Raw genomic sequence first — 24,122 nt, forward strand, 5'->3', positions numbered from 1 at the left:
TAACATCGGACTGAGCAATGAGTAGGATTTACGATATCTAAATCTAAATGATATTTAATTACTATACGTTTGTATTCCATAGTATTTAATAACTGCCAATAATTGGTATCCAATTTAGCTCATTCATTCTAAGAGAATGAGGAGCATCTCAAATCTAACGGTTGCAGGACGCGGAATAACTCTCCTCTGTCTTATGAGGATAGGCGACTCTTCTTACTCAGTTCCCCTTGTAAAACGCCAAAGACACTCTCCCACTGAAAAGGTGCAGGTAATATATTCAAGAACATTTCTTGTTCCGGCACATGCACTTTCAGCCATGCTTATCCAGTGGGATGTTACTACCTTAATCTTCAGGAAGAACCCAGCTGTGGTTCTAGTTCTTAACCCTTTTACCCCCAAAGGATGTACTGGTACGTTTCACAAAAGCCATCCCTTTAACCCCATGGACGTACCGGTACGTTCTTGCAAAAAAATGCTATAAAATTTTTTTTTCATATTTTTGATAATTTTTTTGAGAAAATTCAGGCATTTTCCAAGAGAATGAGACCAACCTGACCTCTCTATGACGAAAATTAAGGCTGTTAGAGCAATTTTAAAAACATATACTGCAAAATGTGCATGAAAAAAATTAACCCCTGGGGGTTAAGGGTTGGAAATTTCCAAATAGCCTGGGGGTAGAAGGGTTAAGATACACTGCCTTCCTCAACCGTCCCACAAGTCCAAGGTCAAGGCCAAATTCAAGGTTACATTACCTAGTTGAAAGTTTAAATGCCTGAAGACATACTCCTATCGAAATACTTGCTATTTTATAAGATGATTTCTCCATCTTTTCCTGTTACCTTACAAGTTTAAATGCCTGAAGACATACATACATACATATACCAAGGCACTTCCCCCAGTTTTGGGGGGTAGCCGACATCAACAAATGAAACAAAAACAAAAAAGGGGACCTCTACTCTCTACGTTCCTCCCAGCCTAACAAGGGACTCAACCGAGTTCAGCTGGTACTGCTAGGGTGCCACAGCCCACCCTCCTCCGTTATCCACCACAGATGAAGCTTCATAATGCTGAATCCCATACTGCTGCTACCTCCGCGGTCATCTAAGGCACCGTAGGAAGCAGCAGGGCCTACCGGAACTGCATCACAATCGCTCGCCATTCATTCCTATTTCTAGCACGCTCTCTTGCCTCTCTCACATCTATTCTCCTATCACCCAGGGCTTTCTTCACTCCATTTCTATTGAAATACTTGCTATTTTATAAGATGATTTCTCCATCTTTGCCTGTCACCTTACAAGTTTACGGTCGATGCTCAATTTACGTCGGTTGGTTTCAGCCGGAGGTGTATGCATGTGTAGTAAACAAAAGGCTTATATTGTGATTGAGTTTTTTCTTCTAAATGTTACAAGTATTCTTTGGAAATTTCCTCTAGGAAGGAGAATAAGCCAATAGATTTTTAAAGGTACATCTGACGAATATTTGTGCAGAATATGTTTTGAATCTGTTTGTGATTAAGTTCAGTCATCATAGACACAAACTTGTTTGTAACGTGTGCGTGACAAACACGTTCGAGCCCAGTGGGAGTCGGAGATTGTGACCTTGTGGTCCTCTACAATATTTCTGCTTGCTCTGTTATGTAAACAAACCTTGGACGAGGCTGTTAGGTTGTAACGAGGTGTCGGTTGTTACTGGACCATCTAAAACATTTGTAGTTTCTTCCTGATTATTATTATTATTATTATTATTATTATTATTATTATTATTATTACTATTATTACTATTATTACTATTATGACTAACTAAACTACAACCCTAGTTGAGAAAAGCAGGATGCTACAAGCCCAAGGGATCCAACAGGGAAAATAGCCCAATGAGGAAATAAACAAATAAACTATATGAGTTGTGGATAATAGATGTAAAAATCTCTAGATCGCTATCAATGTTATGAAGACAGACCCATGAGAGCCACTTCAGTACATCCTTTTAAAATTATCAGGTCATGATAAATAAACTTTATACTCCCCTATAAGTAATACCATATAGTTTTTATACATACATACATATACCAAGGCACTTCCCCCAATTTTGGGGGGTAGCCGACATCAACAAAAACAAAAAGGGGACCTACTCTCTACGTTCCTCCAGCCTAACAAGGGACTCAACCGAGTTCAGCTGGTACTGCTAGGGTGCCACAGCCCACCCTCCCACATTATCCACCACAGATGAAGCTTCATAATGCTGAATCCCCTACTGCTGCTACCTCCGCGGTCATCTAAGGCACCGGAGGAAGCAGCAGGGCCTACCGGAACTGCGTCACAATCGCTCGCCATTCATTTTTATATAGTTCAATTTATTTCTTTATCCCTTTTACCCCCAGGCTATTTGGAAATTTCCAACCCTTAACCCCCAGGGGTTATTTTTTTTCAAGCACATTTTGCAGTATATTTTTTTTGAATTGCTCTAACAGCCTTAATTTTCGTCATAGAGAGGTCAGGTTGGTCTCATTCTCTTGGAAAATGCCTGAATTTTCTCCAAAAATTACCAAAAATATGCAAAAAAGATATAAATAGCAGTTTTTTGCAAGGACGTACCGGTACATCCATGGGGGTAAAGGGATGAGTTTTGTGAAACGTACCAGTACGTCCTTTGGGGGTAAAAGGGTTAAAGAATAGGTGAAAATTATGGTTATTTTTCCCAATTTAAAAAAAGTGACATATTTGAATAAAAGAATTGTGTGGCTCCATTATTATTATTATCATTATTATCCCTTTTACCCCCAAAGGACGTACTGGTACGTTTCACAAAAGCCATCCCTTTACCCCCATGGACGTACCGGTATGTCCTTGCAAAAAAATGCTATAAATTTTTTTTTTTCATATTTTTGATAATTTTTTGAGAAACATCAGGCATTTTCCAAGAGAATGAGACCAACCTGACCTCTCTATGACGAAAATTAAGGCTGTTAGAGCAATTTAAAAAAATATACTGCAAAATGTACTGGGAAAAAAATAACCCCTTGGGGGTTAAGGGTTGGAAATTTCCAAATAGCCTGGGGGTAAAAGGGTTAAATGAATAGCCGGACACTTGATATTCATAATACAGGGGAGAGTGCTGTACATTTGACCAGTACGTTTATATCAACTCAAAGGAGAAAGCAGAAATGTAGGTCTGAAAATGAATATGAGTAAAACTAAGATAATGTTCAAGGAACATGTAGAGAGAAAAGAAAATAAGTTTTATAGATGATCCTCTAGAGATTGATAATGAATCTAATACATACATACATACATATACCAAGGCACTTCCCCCAATTTTGGGGGGTAGCCGATATCAACAAAGAAACCAAAACGGGACCCCTACTCTCTACGTTCTTCCCAGCCTGACAAGGGACTCAACCGAGTTCAGCTTGTACTGCTAGGGTGCCACAGCCCTCTACCCTCCCACATTATCCACCACAGATGAAGCTTCATAATGCTGAATCCCCTACTGCTGCTATCTCCGCGGTGATATAAGGCATCGGAGGCAGCAGCAGGGCCTACCGGAACTGCATCACGAATTGTTAATAATCGAAATATAAAAACGACAAAGCACCCAGTGACGAAGATCAGAATAAGAATGTAGTCTGCAGTAAACGGTGTGTGGTTTGGTAACTTAATATTCTACAGCCTTCTTTGGATTCTCTTTGATTGGCCTGTTCACTTGCAGCAGGTTGGCCAAGGCACCAGCCACCTCTTGAGATGCTGCCATTAGAGACTTATTGGGTCCTTTTAACTGGTCAGACGGTATAATATTGTATCCCTTTCTCTGGTTACGGCTCATCTTTCCATTGCCTACACGTACACTGAATAGTCTGACCTGTTCTTTCAACATTCTCCTCACAACACTGAGATAACCAAAACAAGAGAGTTAGGGGGTCCTTTGACTGGCCAGACAGTACCATATTGGATCCTTCTCTCTGGTTACGGTTCTTTCCCTTTGCCTACACAGACAGCGAATGGTCTGGTCTATTCTTTACAGATTCTCCTCTGTCCTCATACACCTGACAACTCTGAGATTACCAAACAATTCTTTTTCCCTCAATGGGTTGACTACTCTACTGTTAATTGTTGAGTGGCTACTTTCCACTGGGTAAGGAAAGCGGCTCTTCCAGGACACCCCAAAATCAAACCATTGTTTTCTAGTCTTGAGTAGTGCCATAGATGCCATGGTTTTACACAGTCTTGTATTAGAGTTCTCTTGCTTGGGAGTACACTCGGGCATACTATTCTATCCGTTTCATTATTTCATTTCCTCACTGGGTTATTTTCCCTGTTGTAGCCCTCAAGTTTATAGCATTTTGCTTTTCCAGCATTGGATGTAGCTTTGTAAGTAGTAATAATAATGATAATCTGTTTGTAATTGTAAAGTGTTGTGATTTTAGAAACCAAATCGAAAAATTGTGTTTGTAATTCTATATATATGAATTTCCTATCATAATTTGATAACTTTTATACAGATTTTATATATATATATATATATATATATATATATATATATATATATATATATATATATATATATATATATTTATATGAATATATATCACAAGCACACGTGATTTCAATCGATGTAAATATCACCCACGAATGGCATTTAATACCGAATTCTATCTTGGGAATATCCATCCACTTGGAATTCATTTTATGGTTTCCAGCCGAACAGGTGGGGGTTCGAATCTCCACCCAGCCAGACGCTGTTACCATAAAATGAATTCCAAGTGGATGGATATTCCCAAGATAGAATTCGGTATTAAATGCCATTCGTGGGTGATATATATATATATATATATATATATATATATATATATATATATATATATATATATATATATATATATATATATATATATATATATATATATATATATATATATATATATATATATATATATATATATATATATATATATATATATATATATATATATATATATATATATATATATATATATATATATATATATATATATATATATATATATATATATATATATATATATATATATATATATATATATATTTTTCAATATTAAACTTACCCGATAATCATGTAGCTGTCAACTCCGTTGCCCGACAGAATTCTATGGAGGGATACGCCAGCTATCACAATACTAGAAGGGGGTGTACTTACCAGCGCCACCTGTGGCCAGGTACTCAAGTACTTCTTGTTGACACTTCCTCAATTATTCCTCTGTCGTGCTTCCGGCAAGACGTTCTGGGATACGCTTATGATCTTCGAGTTTGTTCACGGCTAATTGGTGAAGTATTCTCTCAGATTTCGGCTGTCGCATTACTGGAAACCTTCTTATATTAGCTAGATAGCTTTTATATAGTACTGATTAACGGTTAACGATCTTTTGCTTGATTTTGGAAACCCCTTTGGCTAACTCTTTGGATTCAAGATGTCTGACATTTCGCAAGCCCCCTCCCATAGACGATGTAGGTCTTGCAATAGGCGTATTCCGAAGGCCTCGGTAGATCCTCACACCGCTTGTTCTGACTGTAGGGACAGGCCCTGTCAGTTAGAAAATCGATGTGAGGAATGCGCCGGACTTTCGGAACTGGAATTTGTCCGTCTTTTAAAATATTCATCTAAGTTAGAGAGAGGTAGAGTTAGGAGGAGTTCTTCTCACTCTTCAATGTTTTCCTCACCTCATGATCCCCTACCTTTTCCTACCCCTGTAGTGGCTACCCCCGAACCTACTGTTTGCCCTCCGCCTGATATGTCTGTTGTTTTGCGTGCTATTCAGGCCTTAGGCGATAAAGTAGAGTCAGTGGTAAGTGACCATAAGTCTCTGATGGCCGAAGTTAAGGAACTTAAGGTCAAGAGTGCAGTGGGTAGAGTTAGTGCCAGTGCTGTGACGAGTGCTAGTGTCAGTGCAGTGCCAAGTGCTAGTGTCAGTGCCAGTGTGGTGCGTGAGGATTCTTCTGTGCGAGCCAGTCGTCCTCCCAGTCCGGGACCTCTTGCAAGCTCCCATGCCCAGGGGAGAAGCAATGTCGAAGGGCATAAGGGTTCGGCAGGCCTTGTTAGGCGCACAGAAGTTTCCTCGGTGGTTGCGGGCGTGTCTTCCAAAGACCGTCACTCCCACCCGCAGACGATTGAGCCCGTCTTTTTCTCGTCCGCTGATCATCTGTCAGGGAAGAAACGTTGGTCTCAGGTCTCGAGACCACTTAAACGCAGAGTCCAGTCCGCGAGTGCTCAGCCAGGTTGCAGTCATTGGCTCAGCTCTGACTCGCCGCAGTCATCTGTCGACTGCACTCCGCCCAAGAGGAGTAAGGTTCTGCCACAACAGAGCTCGACTGTCGACCCTAAGTGGACTCTACTACAGTCCATGCAAGCACAGCTTTCGGACTTGATGCGTGAGTGTCGGGCTGAGAGTGTTGCTCCTCCGCCTCCGCCTACACTCCCTCCGCCTGCGCTCGCTCTGCCTGCGCTCGCTCTGCCTGCGCTCGCTCCGCCTGCGCTTGCTCCGCCTGATCGCAGTACCACCTGCCAGGCGTACGATGTTGAGCCACGGTCTGAGTTTGCTGTTCCCACTGGTGTTCAGCCTCCGCCTTCTTTAAGGCAACCTTTGCTATGGGATCAGGAGGATTATACCTCTCTTCCTCCGCCTCCCTTTGCTGCTCCACCAGTGGTGCAACTCTTGGCTGAGGTACAACAACCTCTCCCGTCCATGAGTCAGTCTCCTCAGCTCTCGCTGCAGCGAGCTCAACCTTCCACAAGGCAAGCTCCACTACACCTTGGCCTTGCGCCTCAGGAGCCTCAGCTTGCGAGACATTTACCTTGTTCTGCGCAGCCTCAACCTCATCACGCTCCGCTCTCACCACAGGAACAGGAACTTGCTACTCCGCTTCCACCAACCGCTCAGCAAGCGCAATCCTTGGGTTCAACCGCTCATGCTAGGAGTCAGCCTCCTCCACCCATGCGCCTTCCTTCTGCTTCGTCTGCTATTCAGCCTTTGCAGTCTGAGCCTCAGGTTCTCCCTCAACAGTTACTTGTTGAGGAAACCACTACTATTGTTCCTACTCGTTCTGACTCTGCTGTTCAGCATTCTTGTCCGATACCTACGCTACACTCTGGTGATGAGGCGTCTGATGATGAGGAGGCACACCTGGATCCCTCATCAGACGTGGATGAATCCAAACTTTCTCCACAGTCTATTGATTTTCGTAAGGTCTTGGCTCTACTTAGGGAGGTTTACCCAGACCACTTTGTCTCTGCTATTCCCCGCTCTCCGCCATCTGAGTTTTCGCTGGGCGTACAACAAGCTAAGTCCACCTATACTAAGCTAGTCCTAGCTAGGTCCTCTAAGAGGGCATTAAGGATCTTAGGGGAGTGGCTGCAGTCTAAGCAACACCTTGGCAAGACTTCTTTCATGTTCCCTCCAACGAAGCTCACTTCGAAAGCGAGCGTTTGGTATGCCACAGGAGAAGCACCAGGCTTGGGAGTACCTGCCTCTGCCCAGGCTGACTTCTCAAGTCTGGTAGACTCGCCTCGGAGAACTGCAATGAGGCGCTCTAAGGTTTGTTGGACCTTCTCAGACCTGGATCACTTACTGAAAGGAATGTTTAGAGCATTTGAAATGTTCAACTTTCTAGACTGGTGCCTGGGGGCCCTCAGCAAGAAGACCTCTCCTGCGGACAAAGATTCTGCCATGCTATTAATGTCCTGCATGGATAAGGCCATTAGGGATGGATCGGGTGAGCTTGCGTCGATGTTTGTATCAGGGGTTTTGAAGAAAAGGGAACAACTGTGTACCTTCCTTTCCGCCAGCATTACACCTTGCCAACGGTCACAACTCCTTTTTGCTCCGCTCTCGAAGTTCCTCTTCCCCGAAGAGCTGGTTAAGGACTTGTCTGCTGCCCTGATACAAAAGGATACACACGATCTTGTAGCCTCATCGGCTCGTAAGTCTAAGGTTGCTACCTCAGTCCCCAAGACTTATCGCTCCCCAGTGGCTGATACCCCTGCTACGAGGTTCATACCGCCCTTTCGTGGTAGAGCCCCCAGCCGAGGAAGCTCCCGTCCAGACTCTCACAGGAGCAAGTCTAGGAAAGGATCCAGGACATCTAAAGGAAAAAACTGACTCTCCGCATCTCCAGACAGCAGTAGGAGCCAGACTCAAGATCTTCTGGCGAGCCTGGGAGAAGAGAGGTGCAGACGCCCAGTCTGTCTGTTGGCTGAGGAACGGTTACAGGATTCCATTCTGCCTCAAACCACCTCTGACCACATCGCCCATCAACCTCTCTCCCAACTACAAAGAAGAGGACAAGAGGCTAGCATTGCACCAGGAGGTGTCGCTACTTGTGCAGAAGAAGGCAGTGGTTATAGTCCGGGACCATCAATCCCCGGGCTTCTACAACCGTCTCTTTCTTGTGGCCAAGAAGACAGGAGGTTGGAGACCGGTGCTGGACGTCAGCGCTCTCAACGAGTATGTCACCAAGCAGACGTTCACGATGGAGACGACGAAGTCGGTCTTAGCAGCGGTCAGACAGGAGGACTGGATGGTCTCGTTGGACTTGAAAGATGCTTACTTTCACGTTCCTATTCATCCAGACTCCCAACCTTTCCTGAGATTCGTTTTTGGAAAGGTTGTCTACCAATTCCAAGCCCTGTGTTTTGGCCTAAGCACAGCTCCTATGGTCTTTACTCATCTGATGAGGAATATAGCAAAATTCCTACACTTGTCGAACATCAGAGCCTCCCTCTACTTAGACGACTGGCTGTTGAGAGCCTCCACGAGTCGTCGTTGTCTGGAGAATCTCAATTGGACTTTAGACTTAATCAGAGACCTAGGTCTATTAGTCAACATAGAGAAGTCTCAACTCATTCCCTCCCAATCCATTGTGTACCTGGGAATGGAGATTCGGAGTCAGGATTTTCGGGCTTTTCCATCGGCCCCCAGGATAAGCCAGGCCCTAGAGTGCATCATGAGCATGCTGAAGAGGAGCAGTTGCTCAGTGAGACAGTGGATGAGTCTCACAGGGACCCTCTCATCACTGGCCCTGTTTGTCGAGCTAGGGAGACTCCACCTCCGCCCTCTTCAATTCCATCTTGCAGCTCATTGGGACAAGGGTTCGACTCTCGAAGCAGTCTCTATCCCTATCAACCAAGAGATGAAGACCTCTCTCCTGTGGTGGAAGCACAACCTCCTTCTCAGGGAGGGTCTATCGTTGGCCATTCAGACCCCCAATCTTCATCTCTTCTCAGATGCATCGGACTCGGGCTGGGGTGCAACCTTGGACGGACGGGAATGCTCGGGAACGTGGAACGAGGAACAAGGATTACTCCACATCAACTGCAAGGAGCTGCTAGCAGTTCATCTAGCCCTGTTGAACTTCAAGTCCCTCCTGCTAGGCAAAGTGGTGGAGGTGAACTCAGACAATACCACAGCCTTGGCTTACATCTCCAAGCAAGGAGGGACCCATTCGAGGAGCCTATACGAGATCGCAAGGGACCTCCTCATTTGGTCAAGAGGTCTAAACCTCACTCTGGTCACGAGGTTCATTCAGGGCGATATGAACGTCTCAGCAGATCGCCTAAGCAGAAGGAATCAGGTCATTCCCACGGAATGGACCCTCCACAAGAGTGTGTGCAACAGACTTTGGACCTTGTGGGGTCAACCTATCATAGATCTGTTTGCCACCTCCATAACCAAGAGACTTCCGCTGTACTGTTCCCCTGTTCCAGACCCTGCAGCAGTTCATGTGGATGCTTTTCTACTGAACTGGTCCCATCTCGACCTGTACGCATTCCCACCGTTCAAGATAATAAACAAAGTTCTGCAGAAATTCGTCTCGCACGAAGGGACACGGCTGACGCTGGTTGCTCCCCTTTGGCCTGCAAGAGAATGGTTCACAGAGGTACTTCAATGGCTAGTCGACTTCCCCAGGACTCTACCTCTAAGAGTGGACCTTCTACGTCAACCTCACGTAGACAGGTTGCACCCAAACCTCCACGCTCTTCGGCTGACTGCCTTCAGACTGTCGAAAGATTCGCTAGAGCTAGAGGCTTTTCGAAGGAGGCAGCCAGTGCGATTGCCAGAGCAAGAAGGGTTTCCACTCGTAGAGTCTACCAGTCTAAGTGGGAGGTCTTCCGAAGCTGGTGTAGAGCCAATTCAATATCCTCTACCAATACCTCTGTGACCCAAATAGCTGACTTCCTTCTACATCTTAGGAATGAGAGATCCCTTTCAGCACCTACGATTAAAGGATATAGGAGTATGTTGGCTTCAGTTCTCCGCCACAGAGGTTTGGACCTGTCTTCCAACAAGGACCTTCAAGACATTCTTAAGTCTTTTGAGACGTCTAAAGAACGTCGTCTTTCCACTCCAGGCTGGAATCTAGACGTAGTCTTAAGGTTCCTTATGTCTTCTAGGTTCGAACCTCTCCAGTCAGCTTCCTTCAAGGACCTTACCCTCAAGACTCTTTTTCTCGTCTGCCTTGCAACAGCTAAGAGAGTCAGTGAGGTTCATGCCTTCAGCAAGAACATTGGTTTCACAACCGAATCTGCAACATGTTCTTTTCAGCTTGGATTCCTAGCAAAGAACGAGCTTCCTTCACGTCCTTGGCCTAGATCGTTTGATATACCTAGCCTCTCCAACATGGTAGGTAACGAACTAGAGAGAGTTCTTTGCCCTGTCAGAGCTCTCAAATATTATCTTAAGAGGTCTAAACCTATTCGAGGACAGTCAGAAGCTTTATGGTGTGCCATCAAGAAACCTTCGAGGCCCATGTCCAAGAATGGGCTTTCGTATTATATAAGGCTTCTGATCAGAGAAGCACATTCTCACTTAAAGGAGGAAGACCTTGCATTGCTGAAGGTAAGGACCCACGAAGTAAGAGCCGTAGCTACTTCGATGGCCTTTAATAAAAACCGTTCTCTGCAGAGCATAATGGATGCAACCTATTGGAGGAGCAAGTCAGTGTTTGCATCATTTTATCTGAAAGATGTCCAGTCTCTTTACGAGAACTGCTACACCCTGGGACCATTCGTAGCAGCGAGTGCAGTAGTAGGTGAGGGCTCAGCCACTACATTCCCTTAATCCCATAACCTTTTTTAACCTTTCTCTTGAATGCTTTTATTGTTGTTTTTATGGTTGTTACGGTAGGCTAAGAAGCCTTCCGCATCCTTTTGATTTGGCGGGTGGTCTATTCATTCTTGAGAAGCGCCTGGGTTAAAGGTTTGGTAGAGGTCCTTTAGTAGGGGTTGCAACCCCGTGTACTTTGGCACCTTTGGGTTGATTCAGCCTCCAAGAGGAACGCTGCGCTCAGTAAGGAAGACGAACTTTGAAAAAGAGGCAGAGTAACGGTTCTATTCGACTTCCTTACCAGGTACTTATTATTTCATTGTTATTTGAGATAACTGTTATATGAAATATGGGATACTTAGCTATCCTTTAATCTTGTACACTGGTTTTCACCCACCTCCCTGGGTGTGAATCAGCTACATGATTATCGGGTAAGTTTAATATTGAAAAATGTTATTTTTATTGGTAAAATAAATTTTTGAATATACTTACCCGATAATCATGATTTAATCGACCCTCCCTTCCTCCCCAGAGAGAACCAGTGGACCGAGGAATAATTGAGGAAGTGTCAACAAGAAGTACTTGAGTACCTGGCCACAGGTGGCGCTGGTAAGTACACCCCCTTCTAGTATTGTGATAGCTGGCGTATCCCTCCATAGAATTCTGTCGGGCAACGGAGTTGACAGCTACATGATTATCGGGTAAGTATATTCAAAAATTTATTTTACTAATAAAAATAACATATATATATATTATATATATATATATATTATATATTATATATATATATATATATATATATATATATTATATATATATATATATTATATATTATATATATATATATATATATATATATATATATATATATATATATATATATATATATATATATATATATATATATATATATATATATATATATATATATATATATATATATATATATATATATATATATATATGTATGTATGTATGAGGTGCTCATTCTGAAGAAAAACCAGATAAATGAAAAAATTCAATTTGATTCTAGTAATTAAATCACTGACTTAGGAAGTATTTAACAATCAAGATCCCTTGGAATAATTTTGTTGACAATAGGGACAAAAAATTTATATATTTTTTTCATTATAAAAGTCAAACTCCCTCACTTTATTTTCCATTTATTGAAAATCTATTCCCAACAAAAAGTAGTTTTTCTCTTCTTTAAAATGGTATATTTGTTTTTAGAATATATTTTCAAATAAAAAACTTATGAATATTTGAATGGAAAAAAAAAGAGAATTTTTTTTTTTCACTTCGGGGGATAACGTATCGTATTGCATGAAATATATATTAAAAGTGCGAAGAGCTCTTGACAGCCCCTTTTCACATGGTTTTTCCAAATGCCATTACTGCTTGTTTGTTTGTTTCAAAAGTGATTTCACAAACGATGCCCCATTAATGCGTCATTGATGAAGTTTTGTGGTTTCTTGTTTATGTCTTCCCTTTTCAGAATCCTCTTTTAATCTATTTATTTAAATTTTAACCCTTTTACCCCCAGGCTCTTTGGAAATTTCCAACCCTTAACCCCCAAGGGGTTATTTTTTTCCCAGCACATTTTGCAGTATATTTTTTCTAAATTGCTCTAACAGCCTTAATTTTTGTCATAGAGAGGTCAGGTTGGTCTCATTCTCTTGGAAAATGCCTGAAGTTTCTCAAAAAATTATCAAAAATATGAAAAAAAAAATTTTTATAGCATTTTTTTGCAAGGATGCACCGGTACGCCCATGGGGGTAAAGGGATGGCTTTTGTGAAACGTACCAGTACGTCCTTTGGGGGTAAAGGGGTTAATGAAGTCCTGTGGTTTCTTGATGTTTACGTCTTTGCTTTCAGAATCCTCTTTTAATCTGTTTATTTAAACCTTACTAATGTGAATCTTTATAATGCAGACCTTTCTAAACACTCTGCTAATACAGCATTGCTAACTCATTTAACCTAACCTTTCTGACACTCGGCTAGTCTTTCTTACGCTCGACTAATATTGCTAATCATTCTAACACTGGCCTCACCTCTCTAACACTCTCCAAATCTTTCTAACACTTACCTAACCTTGCTGACGCTGGGTTAATCTTTCTAACACTCGGCTGATATTGTTAATAATTTGATAATCATGCTACCAATAATTATCCTTCTAACACTCGCCTAATCTTTCTAACACGCGCCTAACCTTTCTAGCACTTGCCAAAGTTTTCTAACACTCACTTAATATTAATCAAACCATTTTTCATTTATCCCACCAAAAGGATTTTATATTTGAAATATCTTAAGCCCTATTGCTTGCCTTAACACCTTAATTTTATATTTAATCAATCAATTCTTATCTTGCAGACCTTCTTATATACCTAACCAACGCACTTACTCTTTCCAGGCCGTCCGCCTCGAATCCCAGCACATCGGCCGCGTGCGATACCTGGCCGTCGTGGGGAGAATAGGCCGGCAGGATCTAGAGGAAGACTGCCTCTTGGGAGTCGACTTCAGCAAAGAGAAGTCGTCCATCGGCCTCGTCGTTCCGGTCCTGGCCGACACGAGGATCAACCTCGATGGCGACGGGTGAGTAGCGACCGGAGAGGCGTTGTCGTTTTTTCACAGATTAAGCAGTACACCTGCAGTGAACTATTTTCACTCCAGTTCATGTGTTTGTGTGTGTGTGTTTGTCCAATTTATATACATACATATACCAAGGCACTTCCCCCAATTTTGGGGGGTAGCCGATATCAACAAATGAAACAAAAACAAAAAAGGGGACCTCTACTCTCTACGTTCCTCCCAGCCTGACCAATTTTATATAATCAGATTTAATTGTGTCCTTGCCACCTTCTAGCGTACCTCTTTTATGTTTTATTTGATAATACATACATACATATACCAAGGCACTTCCCCCAATTTTGGGGGGTTGCCGATATCAAACAAATGAAACAGAAAAGGGGACCTCTACTCTCTACGTTCCTCCCAGTCTGACAAGGGACTCAACCGAGTTCGGCTGGTACTGCTAGGGTGCCACAGCCCACCCTCCCACATTATCCACCACAGATGAAGCTTCATAACGCTGATTCCCCTACTGCTGCTACCTCCGCTGTCATCTAAGGCATCGGAGGAAGCAGCAGGGCCTACCGGAACTGCGTCACAATATGCCATTCATTCCTATTTCTAGCACGCTCTCTTGCCTCTCTCACATAATTGCAGGAATCTTTGCCTGTTGCTTTTCAATACGTATTCTTTCTCCTGGAGGAACGTAGAGAGTAGAGGTCCCCTTTTTTGTTTTGTTTCATTTGTTGATGTTGGCTACCCCCCAAAATTGGGGGAAGTGCCTTGGTATATGTATGTATGTATTCCTTCTCCTTCCTTGTTCCTCCTCATTATTATTTTTGCTTCTGCCAGTTGTTTTCTCTGGCAAGGAGACAGCTTAACAAGCGATTAAAAGTTCAAAGTTAGAGCAAATGTTTTTATGTTGACCAGGCTGACATGAGTTTTTATAGTTTATATTTGAAATATCTGTTTTTGACTTTGTTAATAGTTTATATAGGACATACAGTATCTGTTTTTGACGTTGTTAATAGTTTATATAGGACATACAGTATCTGTTTCTGACGTTGTTAATAGTTTATATAGGACATACAGTATCTGTTTTTGACGTTGTTAATAGTTTATATAGGACATACAGTATCTGTTTCTGACGTTGTTAATAGTTTATATAGGACATACAGTATCTGTTTTTGACGTTGTTAATAGTTTATATAGGACATATCTGTTTTGACGCTGTTACTGTTTTTAGAATGATATATTGTTAATTTGTTCTCATCATTTATTTATTTCCTTATTTCCTTTCCTCGCTGGGCTATTTTTCCCTGTTGGAGCCCTTGGGCTTATAGCATCTTGCTTTTCCAACTAGGGTTGTAGCTTGGCTAGTAATAAACGGATTTTGAGCGAAGCGAAAAATCTATTTTTGGGTAAGATAGCCATGTCGTCCTGATGGAAGTTCCTTAAAGGCAGCTTCCTAGGGTATATTACAACTACAGCGATATTCCCAGAGAATTTACCTTCAGGTACCCAGAATTCTAACTCCTGGAGCGAGTATCCCTAAAAAAGACCTTAGGGATATCGTAAATATCAGTGGACGTATTCTTGACACGCCTCATAGCAATCTATACCCCGAATAGAGTTAACACTTCGTAGGGGTAAAATGGCAAGAAAACGAAAACGATAAGAAAGGGGGGGAGCCGTTCATAAGGCATCCCTCCTCCCCGTTTCGAAAGCGTGCCCTGCGCCGCTCACGGCGCCATCTGTATTCCTTGTAGCGATACACGAGGTGCTACAGATACTGTATGTAGGGAGGGGTCCTACTATCCTTCTCACTCATATTTATTTTGAAAAGGAGCAGGGCGGGTCCATCAGGACGACATGGCTATCTTACCCAAAAATAGATTTTTCGCTTCGCTCAAAATCCGTTTTTTGGGCTCAAGCCATGTCGTCCTGATGGAAGTATACCAGAGCATTACTGTATCTGTGGATTCTCAATACGTGCCGTACTCCTCAAGAATGTTTCTTAGTCAACTCGACTGACAGACCTAAGATGTTACCGTTATACATCTTTTCACTAATCATAAGCCATGAGAGTGCTTCCTGCCCCCTACAGGGAGGAGTCCTACTAGACTCTAGAAACGAACGAAGAGTACATATACCTATGTATGAATCACTCGCTAGCCAGTACCATATAGTGGTCTCACTCTATATGAAGCGAAGTCTTACGGGACTACCGTATCCAAAAGAAAAAGTCCCGACCAGCACCCTGGTCGAAGTAAAAATAGACAAAAGGTTATATCTGCGTAGGATTAAACTTGCTGCTACCACCGTCCTCAGAAAGGGGTGGAGTCCTTATTGCTAAGGAAAGTATAAACCAGTATAATCCAGGCTTTGCATTAAGGAATAGGCTATTATAGATATCCCCGATTAATATACATAGGCTAAATGCTCAAAAAACAATATGAAATCAAAAAATATAGGTGAAGGAGACGCAAGGTTCCCGAGAACAAGTTTATTGAGAAACAATAAATAGATATGGTCACCATAAATATGTACATATGCTAGGTGGATGACCAACAATTTTCACAAGTACTGTAGTGCATGGATGAATGATTATCTGAAAGAAAACATATGTGTCACTTACACATACCCCGGTATCAAACTTAACGTCCATGTTACTACTTTGCTGACAATAGCGTTGGCAAACGCTTGGCACCCTGTCTGTACTTATGTTACCATCACCATCACGTTGGAACAGTCACTGTGGGCTCTGAGAGCCTACGCTACCAGTTATATCAACATATATAACTAACTATTCACCCAAGAATCCAAGTCCCAAATGATTCCGCTGTTCCTCGCAGAGTTAAACAGCAGGGTTAACGACGCAACCAACTGCTACCACAGACCTCTTTAGCTGCTCCACTTGCTTAGCATAGTGGCGAAAGAATACCCTGGAAGACTTCCAGCCAGTGTATGAACGAAGGTGTTCAAAATCCATAAAATTAAAGAAGTTTAAAGATGAAGCAACTTTCCTCGGATCATGACCTGCGGGTGAACTGTCAGGATCCGCTCTGCGAATAAAATATGTAATTTTCGCCCTAAGTTGATTTAAAGATAAATTCGAGCCCGATGTTTCTCCTCTGAATAGTTGGCCCCCATGGAAGTCTGAAGTTCTACGAAGATAGACCTTAAGGCATTCTACGGGACATAGAGATGCATCTTCTTTCAGAGGGCAGATTCTCCAGGGACCCCACCTGTTGGTGGGCAACTCGTTCTTAGCGAGAAACGTAGGGTCCGGAAACAGGTTCAGTTCTCCCCCATCCAGGAACTGAACTCGGCCCTCCTCTCTCGAGAGGGCCACAATCTCACTAACTCTGGCCCCAGAAGCAAGGGCAAAAAGGAAGATCACTTTTTGAGTCAGGTCCTTCAACGCACATTCCTCATTATCTAGTAATGAGGCAAAATGAAGGACTTTGTCTAATGACCATGAAATAGGCTTTGGAGGAGCTGATGGTCTAAGCCTAGCACAGGCCTTTGGGATCTTATTAAACATTTCGTTAGCGAGGTCTACCTGGAAGGCATATAGAATGGGTCTTGTTAGAGCTGACTTACATGTAGAAATTGTGTTCGCCGCCAGCCCCTGTCCGTGGAGGTGAATGAAGAAGGATAGGCAGAACTCCGTAGAGATCTCGTGCGGGTTCTTATCTTTGACAAAGGCTACCCATTTCTTCCATGCAGATTCGTACTGCCTCCTAGTAGACTTACACTTGTATTCTTCCAGGAAGTCGATACTATCTTTCGAGATTCCGAACCGTTTCTTCACCGCTAGGGAGAGAAAATCATGAGCTGCAGGGTTCGGGTCTTCTGTAATGAAGCGAAGACAGTCGACTTCTGGACTTGCTGGGACAGAACTGGGTCCGGGAGTGGTAGGAACTTCAGTCGTAGTTCCAGAGCCAGAGGGAACCATACACTGTTCGGCCACTTGTGGGCCACTATTGCTGCTACTCCCTTGAAGGATCTCAGTTTGTTGAGGACCCTCAACATCAGATTGTGAGGGGGAAACAGGTAGATCCTGGACCATCTGTTCCAATCGAGGGACATCGCATCTATTGCTTCTGCCGCGGGGTCCACATATGGGGACACATATTTCGGCAGCTTCTTGTTGTCCTTCGTCGCGAAGAGGTCTATCTGCAGTTCTGGGACTTGACTCAAGATGAAAGAGAATGATCCTGCGTCTAGGGACCATTCTGTCTCTATCGGTGTTACCCTGGATAGAGCGTCCGCGGTCACATTCCGGACTCCTTGAAGGTGAACTGCTGACAGGTGCCACTTCTTCTTCTCCGCCAGTCGGAATATGGCTAACATCACCTGGTTGAGAGGTGGGGATGTCGATCCCCGCCGATTCAGACATTTCACAACCACCTCGCTGTCCAGTACCAACCTTACGTGGATCGAGTGACGTGGGGATACTTTCTTCAGGGTCAGAAGTACTGCCATAGCTTCTAGAAAGTTTATGTGAAAGGTCCCAAATAGCTTGGACCAGATTCCTTGCACTTTTTTCCGATGGGAGTGACCCCCCCACCCTACCTTTGAGGCGTCTGTGTGGATTGTCACTGACGGGGGGGGTGGCTGAAGAGGTAGAGACCTCTTTAGACGACTGGCTTGAGACCACGGTCTGAGAAGAGAACGTAGCCGAAGTGGGACCGGTCTCTTCACGTCCCTTCGCTCTTTCGATGCAAAGGTTCTCCATACTCCCGCTGCATCTTTTAGCTGTGCTCTTAGCACAGGGTCTGTTACTGATGCAAACTGAAGAGAGCCCAAAACCCTCTCTTGTTCGCGTCTTGATATCCTCTCGGAACCTAGAAGTCTCCTGACAGACCCTGCTATTTCCTTCCTCTTTGACATCGGGATGGAAAGACGGTGTGACACTAAATCCCAGTGAATTCCCAACCACTGGAACCTCTGAGCTGGAGAAAGACGAGACTTCTTTCTGTTGATCATGAAGCCTAGATATTCCAGGAACTGAATCACTTGTAGGGAAGCTTGCAAGCATTCTGCTCTGGATGCTGCCCACACCAACCAATCGTCCAGGTAGGCTACTACCTGGAACCCTTTTAGGCGTAACTGTTTGAGAGCTGCGCTCGCAAGCTTCGTAAAGATCCTTGGGGCTATGTTTAGTCCGAAGGGCATCGCCCTGAAAGCGTAAAGTTTTTGTTGTAGCTTGAATCCTAGGTAGGGGGAGAGACGACGACTTATTGGAACGTGCCAATATGCGTCTGACAAGTCGATGGAGACGGTATATGCCCTCTTGGGCAGTAAGGCCCTTATGTGTTGTAACGTTAACATCTTGAACTTGTGGTTCACTATGAACTTGTTGAGTGGTGACAAGTCCAGAATGACTCTGAGTTTCCCCGAGTCTTTCTTGGGAACACAAAACAGCCTCCCTTGGAACTTGATGGACTTTACCCTCCTGATCACCTTTTTCTCCAACAGATCTTGGGTGTACTCCTCCAAAACGGGGGTGGAGTGTTGGAAAAATTGAGGGCACAGGGGCGGAGTACTGTACCAACTCCAACCCAGTCCATTTTTGAGAAGGCTGTGGGCCCAGGGATCGAAGGTCCAGCGATCCCGGAAATACTGAAGTCTCCCACCTACCGGCGACACTTCACTTTGACTGTCCTGCAGTCTTGCCTCCCTGGCCGCGACCACCTCTGAATCCTCGTCCCCTAGAGGGGCGTCTTGATGACCCTCTAGCTGCTCCTCTGGGCCTTGCACGAAACGTGGTCGACTGTCCCTCGAACACGGGATTGAATGCAGGGGAAGCTGATGACATTGCTTGGGGAACCCATTGGAAGGTGGTCGGGGTCTGGGCTACCAGTTGTGGAACCGGAGGCAAAGCTGGCTGTTGCTGCTGTGGTCTTTGCTGTTTGAAGGACTTGGCTGGACGGGAGGAAAACCTTGACTTCTTCGCCTTTCCTTTCGGCTGAGGGCCCTCATCCGGAGAAGACTTCCTCTTAAGGGACAGGCCCCACTTCAGGAGAAGATTGCGGTTCTCAGTGGCAGCCTTGTCCACGATCTCTTTGACCACGTCCTTGGGAAAGAGATCTTTACCCCAGATGTTGGATGAAATTAGCCTCTTGGGTTCGTGCCTCACTGTGGCCGAGGCAAACACAAACTCCCTACAGGCTCTCCTTGCTTTAACAAAGCAATAGAGGTCCTTGGTTACTGTGGCCAGATGGATTTTGGCCATAACCATGAACATCTCTGGCATCTTGGGGTCGCTAGCCATCGTCTCCATGTTGGTCTGGAGAGACATCGAGGCTGCCAGGCGCTCCTTTGTGTCCAATTCCCTCCGTAGAAGGAATTCCGACAACTTGGGAAGGTTTTCGCCGAACTGCTGTCCTGCAATGTCGGCGTCCAACTTCCCAACCGAGAAAGTAAGGTGCACCTCCTTCCAGTCCTTGTTATCCATTGGCAATGCCAGCGATAGAGGTTTACATTCCTCCAAAGACGGGCACGGCTTGCCAGCTTCAACTGCCTTGATGACGGCCGCAAACCCCTTTTGCATAAAGGGGAAGACCCTAGCCGGGGAGGATACAAAGGAGGGGTGTTTCTTGCTCAAGGCGGCAACCTTCGAGTTTGAGAACCCCCTCTCCTTTAAAGCAGCTGTCAAAGTGGCTTGAGCCTTGGAGTGATCTAGGATAATCACTTCCTTTGGTTCCGTCTCCTCCTTCGAAGCCGGCTCCTTCTTCAAACGGACATAGCAGTCCGGGTAGGCCCCTCTACTGGGCCAGAATTCCACCTCCTCAAGGGGAACTGAACCCAGTTTCTCCGACATGACGATCTTCCCAATCGTCATCGGCATGTGCTCGGCATATCTCCACGGGTTGGCATCCGAGCACAGAGGAAGGTCCTTAACGTTGAGCTTCTTTGGAGGTCCACGTGATGCTGTGATCTTCTGCATCTGGAGCTCCAAAGTAGCGGCCTTCTGATTATTCTCCCTCTGCATCTGTTGGATCATACCAACGATGGAAGAGAGAGCCTGTCCAAGCTCTGCTGGAAGAGCGGACGAGGTAGAGGGGATAGGTTCAGGGACCTGAACCGGCACGTCTGATGATACGGGAACCTCTTCCTCCACGGCAATAGGATCTCGATCCTGCTCCTCGCCCTCTGCGAGGAGATCCTGCTCCGCACGATCAGACAAGTCGGACATCTTGTCGTCCAACTGGATGTCCTGCAAGGCGTCAGCGACATCCTCCTCCACTGGGATCTGGATCAGAGGGATCTCCGGCCGAGGCTGGGGAACAACAGCATCAGGGGAAGCCTTGGGAAAAAGGTATGCCCTCATCTTCTCGTTAGGAAGATAAGGTCCAGTGGTGTTTTTCTGAAAACCCCTTACCCATACACGAAGCCTCTCCCTCGCTGCATCTCTTGACTCCGCCGACCTAGGGGATTCAAAAGCCTCTGATAGCAGGTTAGTACATACAGCACATACCTGCGGATCCCAGTAACGATGTTCATCATTGGAGGCTGCACAAGCCGCGTGCCTCCTACACGAGGTATGTCCGCAAAAGTTCTTACTGCGGACATTGCAGAAGACACTATCACACTTCGGATGCTCCTCCTGTAAAAGAAGAAAAATTTCCATGAATATCAAGTGAATTTTAATTCACATGTAACAAATGAGTATTCAACAAAAGAATAAGGGAAAGACACCTACTTGTGAAACCCACACAAACACCTGTGGAAGCCCACCGGCCAAGTCACATAGTTAGTCTTTACTAGAATAACCAGAGAACGTATTTCCAAAGGAAATTAGGTGTAGCTCACACCTAAGGTAAAATAATACCATTCTGGCCAGGAATAAAAGAATTATCTTTTATCCTTGTAAGGCGACACCAGGTGATTATACCAGTAACACAAGTAAGATAGAAAAGACAGTGTTGTAACCTACTACATCATGAACTCCCTTGGTTGAATATACCACCAAGAGAGGACTGATACAGTACCTGAGGGTGGTGTGCCAGCCGGCTATTGCCGCTCAGCACCCCCCCCCCTCCCTTGTTTTCGAAAGGTAGATCTCAAGTACACAACATCAGATCACCTTTATTGGGGAGAACTCCAGAACCCATGCCTGAACCGGCCGGCAGTGGTTGCCAGACCGTAGCCACCCGGTTTGCACTGAGTTGCCGGCCATCATATTTAGTGGCCGGCTGACTGGGCAGTGTCGCGGGCCGGCCGGCAGCAGTAAACAAACCCTGCCGGCTGGCCCCCACACACTAGGCAGCGCTCGGCTGCCGGCCCCACTTGTAGTGGCCGGCAGATGAGCAATAGACCGGCCGGCAAAGGTATACACCCAACGCCGACCGACAGCAAGAGAACTGGAGAACACCCCTCCCCACCGACGGCCGGCCTGTAGGCCGGCAGACGGCAAGGACAACACATACTAAGACAAAAGAATGAGTGCCGGGTTAAGAGACTATAAGTCTCTGGGCCCGGCACCCGAAAGAGTGCCGAAAGGAAGGGGGAGACACTAAGTCTAGCTTCCTAACCGCTGCCTACTGAATTTTCAGACGGCAGCGATAGAGGGACCAAGAAAGGACCGGGCAGCACTCACAGTAATGGTCTCTGCCGGTCGGCACACTTTGCCGGCCGACAGGAGACCACGTCAGTTCCTCATCCCAACCTAGGCTAGGCAAGGATGCAGACGACTGACACAATGAACGGAAAAAGAGAAGGGAAGGACAGAGGGTCCTATCCAACCTTACCTTGGTTAAGGGTCATTCCCAACTAAGACAGTTCATCTCAGTTAGAGAAAGACCCGAGAGGGAGGCCGGCACTACTGGCTGCCTCCCACGAACCACGGCAAGGAAGGAATTGCCTTTCCAGAAAAGGGAACATATCCCGAGACCGGAACGGCAAGGACAGTCTGATGAGTCACCGAGTAAAGGGATCACTACTGGAACCCAACAAGGTGGACTAAGGGGGGAACCCTTAGTGCCCGAGTCAATCGGCAAGGGAGACTCTGCCCCATGCCAGACAAACCGGGCTCAGACTAAACACTGTTGTACTGTCACCCTCTGAACCAATACTGTTGGAACGGGAAAGTACAGTACTACTCCAGCATAGATATATTTGAAGATTAATTCAAATAAACCACTAGAGTTAAGCCTAAGGCTTAAACAGAGGGAAAGGGTTTGCCCCTTCCCCAAAGAGAAGGGAGCAAACGGGGAACAGATAATATTATAATGACCTAAGACAACCTAGCCTAGGCACTAAGAGAATCGATTACCTAATTCACCGAAACTCACATCAATACTATCTTGGAAGGTACTCGAAAAGGACTAATATGTATAACGTTGCCTAACGCTTAAAGCAATAAATTCACATTTGGAAGACTAATTATCATGCAGGAAGTACATAGGCCAACAACTAGCCTACGAAGACTAGTGTTGGTAGCCTTGGCAATTTCGCCAGGCACACTACTATCGCATCATAACAGAATTCCTAAATAAGCTAAGTAGCTAATATTTAAGTGCAAAGGGGGCTGGGAACGTCGCTCTTGCTAACAAATAAATCCTATTCTAGCGAGCGACAGCATCCATGATGCCTCCAGCAGGCAACAGCTCTTGTATCAAAGATAACTCTTTTAATAACTTTAATTTTAACCAAGAGCCTACATTTATACATAAAAGAAATAATACTCAACTTATCCGAGGCAGAAGAAGTTGGAGAAAGCATTATTAACGAGAAAATTCCAAGATTGGGTAGTAAACAGGGAAAATACACCGAGTCGTAGAGCTACGCAAAAAGGAATACAGATGGCGCCGTGAGCGGCGCAGGGCACGCTTTCGAAACGGGGAGGAGGGATGCCTTATGAACGGCTCCCCCCCTTTCTTATCGTTTTCGTTTTCTTGCCATTTTACCCCTACGAAGTGTTAACTCTATTCGGGGTATAGATTGCTATGAGGCGTGTCAAGAATACGTCCACTGATATTTACGATATCCCTAAGGTCTTTTTTAGGGATACTCGCTCCAGGAGTTAGAATTCTGGGTACCTGAAGGTAAATTCTCTGGGAATATCGCTGTAGTTGTAATATACCCTAGGAAGCTGCCTTTAAGGAACTTCCATCAGGACGACATGGCTTGAGCCCAAAAATAATAATATAATCGTGCGAAAAGTACTTCTTTCGCTAAGGTGCGGTTTAGAAAAAAAAAAAAAATTAAACAAGAGGGATATTTTATTGTGAGGTCGGTCACTCTTCTTCACCGCTGACACATTTTAATGTCCACCTTTCCATCAATCGAAAAGCGAGATTCTATTCATGTTCCGAAATAGTTCTCTTTCTTACTTTTGAAATCTAGGTAAATTCTCGCTCTGTTTATTTGTCTCGCTGTTCTCTTTTATTGTTTATTTATGGCTTTTATTTTAGGTTTTCACTGTTCATATCTTCTTTCGATTTCTTTTCCATCGATATTCATTGTCTATATA

The 24,122-nt window shown here is 44.5% G+C and overlaps 1 pseudogene; it reads left to right on the forward strand.

The window, feature by feature from the left end:
* Positions 1-24,122, forward strand: part of LOC137633715 (uncharacterized) — a 196,510-nt pseudogene that overhangs the window by 10,473 nt on the left and 161,915 nt on the right.

Source organism: Palaemon carinicauda, chromosome 43, assembly GCF_036898095.1.
Source record: "Palaemon carinicauda isolate YSFRI2023 chromosome 43, ASM3689809v2, whole genome shotgun sequence".
Taxonomy (NCBI): Eukaryota; Metazoa; Arthropoda; class Malacostraca; order Decapoda; family Palaemonidae; genus Palaemon; species Palaemon carinicauda.